The following is a 4,016-nucleotide window of genomic DNA, read 5'->3' on the forward strand; positions in this document are numbered from 1 at the left end:
TTCCATTCCCATCAGTACAGTATAAGAAGTCCAGTTGTTCTTACCTTAACCATTACCGAGCATTGTCGGTATTTTTAAAAAATTTTAAGCGCTCTAATATACGTGCAGTGGTATCTCAAAATGTTTTTAATTTTCCTAATGACTAATGATATTTTGTCAGCTCTGCGTGTCTAAGAATATCAGTTTGAGGGAGGAAATATTTCTCTTGGCTCACAGTTTCAGGGATTTCAGTTCATGGTTGCCGGCTCCATGGCTTTTGGGCTCACGGGAGACAGAACCATCACACTGGAGTTATATGGCAGGAAAATCTGCCTCAGCTCAGGCAGCCAGGAAGCCAAAAGGCAGGCCACGGAAGGAGCCAGGGCCAGACGTAGTTCCAAAAATCACATCATATGACCTATTCTCTTCAACTAGGATCCAACTCCCAAATTACGACCTCATCAGTGACTTAATTCACTTGATGAAATTAGATCCTCCATAATTCAGTCATTTCCCCAAAGGCTATCAGTAGCCAAGCCTTCACCATAGGAATTTTGAGGACCATTTGAAATCCAAACCCATGGCCCATTTTTTAAAATTGAGTTGTTTTCTCTTTATTGAGTTTCAAATGTTGTTTATACACTTTGGATGTGAGTCTTTTATTAGACATAAAATTTTCAAATATTTTCTCACAGTTGGTGGCACTTCTTTTTTAAAGTATTTTTTGTGCAAACATCAGCACAAGCATTTTTAGAACATTTCATTACCCCCAAAAAGAACCCTGAGCCCCTGAGCCCCTGAACCCCTGAGCCCCTGAGCCCCTGAGCCCCTGAGCCCTTGAGCCCATCATCAGTCTCCAAGTCTCCGCTTTGTGCCCTCAGGTCCAGGCAACCAGGAACCTACTTTTCAGCCTCCAAAGATCTGCCTGTTCTGCACATTTTATCAAATAGAATCATATAATATATGGAACTTTGTAACTTGCCTTTTTTGCCTGGCATAATGTTTCCAAAGATCATTCACATTGCAACATTTATCAACATGTTATTTCCTTTTGTTGCCAAATACTATCCCTCCTAAGGATATGTTATGGTTTGGATCGTGTGCGGGGGCTTGGTTCCCAGTGCCTTTAGGAGGTGAGTGGATCATGAGGATTCTGACTTCACCAGTAGATTGACTCACTGACAGATGCATAGTTTAACAGGCTGTTGGGAAGTGTGGAAACTTTAGGAATCCAGGGTAGTTGGAGGAATAAAGGAATGGCCTTGAATGGTGTAATCTGTCCCCAGGCCACCTATGCCCTCCAAACCATCATGAGGTGAGCAGCTTTGCTACCAAATAACCAACACGAAGCCTGAGCCAAATGAATCTTTGCCTTTTTAAGGTGATTTCCTCATGGATTTTGTCCACTGGTAGAAAGCCGACTAACAGGTGGTATCACATTGATGGACATATGGTTATTTCCACCTTTGGTCCATTATGAAAAATGCTGCTGTGAACATCTGTACAGAAGTCTTGTGTGGACCTGGACGCGTTTCAGTTTCTCTTGGTTGCACATCAAGGAATGGAGTTACATTGTAATTATATGCTTAAACATTATGTCCAGGCTGTTTTCCAAAGTGGCAGTGATGTTTTATACTCCCCCAGCAACATTTGTATGAGGAGCCCGATTTCTCTACATCTCAACACTTGGTAACATCTGCTGTTTTGATGACATGTTCTAGTGGGCATGAAGTGGCATCTCACTGGGTTTTGATTTGACCCTCCATGGTGATATCTTTGCATTGCTAGTTGGTCATTATATATCTTCATTGAAGAACTGAATATTCATGTTCTTTGCCTATTTTTAAACTAGTTATGTGTATTCCTGAATTGGAGTGGGTTATATATTCTGTACATGTACAGTCTCTTATCCAATATATGATATCCCAAAATATTCTCTCGCCCTGTGTATTTTCTTTTCACTGTCTTAGTATTAGTCCATTTTATGTTACTATAAGGAAATAGCTGAGGCTGAGTAACATAAAGAAAAGAGATTTGTTTAGTTCATTGTTCATTTAGTTCATTGGTGCTGGCTTCTGCCCAGATTGGGTGAAGGTCTTATGGTAAATGACATCGAAGCAGGAGAGACCATAGGGTAGGACAGGAAACAAGAATGAGGAGGGATCTTTAGTAACAACACACTGTCACTCGCTAGAGAACTAATTTAGGGCCTGGGAAAGCTACTTTAATCCTCTCTGAGGCTGCATCCCCAAGAGCCAAAGGACCACCCACTGTGCCACCCCTTTACTCTCTCACCACTACTGCCCTGAGAGCCAAGCATCCCACGCGTGGACATTCGGGACCCCGGCCACATCCAAACCTCAGCAGTACCCTTGAAAGCACAAATGCTTTTAAATGTTATAGTGTCACGATTAGCTCTTTCCTTTGCTGCTTATACTTTTGTGTCATAGCTAAGAAACTATATATAGCCTTATCCTGACGTAGTCAGGAGATTTATATCTATGCTTCATCTTAGGTACTTGATCCATTTTGAGAGCATTTCTACATAAGATGTGAGGTAAGGATCTGACTTTATTCTTTTGCCTGTGGATATCTCCAGCACTGTTTATTGAAAAGCTTTTTCTTATGAGTTGCCTTGACATCCATTATCATATCATTTTATCATATTAACTTTATCACGTATCTATAAATCCTCTCCTCCTTCTATCCACACACCAATTCCCTTTAATTTTTTTACCCATTTTTTAAAAGTTGCAGACACCAGAACTCTTCTTCCTAACATTTCAGCATGTGTACCATCAACTAGAGTTCAATATTTATCCATAATGGTATTCTTTCTCATATACAATTATGTACAATGAAAATGCACAGATCTTAAGAGCGCCATGGATGAGTTTTGACAGAATAAACCCACCTGTGCAATGCAAATCCCCTTCAAGATATAGAACAATACCATCCCCACCCCCGGAAAGTTCCCTGATGTGCATTTATTTTTGTGTATTTATTTTTAACAAATTCATGTGCCCGTGTAACCACTACCCAAATCAAGATGCAGAACATTTTCATTTCCTAAGAAAGTTTTCTTTTACTTCTTTGCAGTCAGTGTTGACCCACCCTGTCGACCCCCAGGCCACCACCAATTTCAGTTCTACCTCTGACTTTTGCCCATTATGGAATTTCAAATAAGTAAAATCATATGCTGTGTAGGATTTTGTGAGCAGCTTATTTTGCCCTGACCCACATTTAAAATAGAAAATAAAACAATTAGTTTCAGGGCCAAATGTTTCTTTGTAGATCTTTCTTTCAGAGAGATGTTAGATAGATACAGTGTGAATGTGTGTGTGTGTGTATGCACGTGTGTGTGTGAGAGAGAGAGAGACAGAGACAGAGAGACAGAGAGAGAGAGACAGAGAGAGAGAGACAGAGACAGAGACAGAGACAGAGACAGAGAGACAGAGAGAGAGAGACAGGGAGAGAAAGAGGTGGACCAAAATAAAAAATGCATTTCCTACTGTGGATTATTTACAAAATGATTTAAAATTTTGATCAAAAAGCCCTCTTATGTGTTGTTGGTCTAGCGGTGAGTGCAGCCGCCCCCAGCTCCTCCTGGGTCAGACCTTGTTTCTCTTCTCTCTGGTCTGGTCACTTCCCTCCCACCTCAGGCCAACGTCCCCAGGGATGACTTTCACCTTTGGGCCTTCCCAGGCTGTTTCTTCACTTAGGTCACTTTCCCCACCTTGTCCCGCTCACCCCCACACTAGGGAACTCCTGTTCATCTGTTTGATGTCTTCTTGGTTAGCCCTTCCTCTAAAAACCCCTGTTTCACGTTTTGATCCCCAAACCAGTGCCAAGTTGTGCCTTCGTTACTCGGCCACTTTCTCCTCCAGCTAACCAGAAGCTCTGCAGTAACCTTTCCAGTTCCCAGTTCCTGGCGTGTAACGGCACACAGTAGCCATCAATCAATAGTGAGGTGAGTGATCCAGGCCCAGGGCTCTGGGTGACAGTCACACACAAGCCAGGCTGATTATCTCCCAAGG

The sequence above is a fragment of the Cavia porcellus genome, unplaced genomic scaffold (assembly GCF_034190915.1).
Source record: "Cavia porcellus strain 051 isolate PalLab524CR breed Dunkin Hartley unplaced genomic scaffold, mCavPor4.1 scaffold_16, whole genome shotgun sequence".
NCBI classification, from domain to species: domain Eukaryota; kingdom Metazoa; phylum Chordata; class Mammalia; order Rodentia; family Caviidae; genus Cavia; species Cavia porcellus.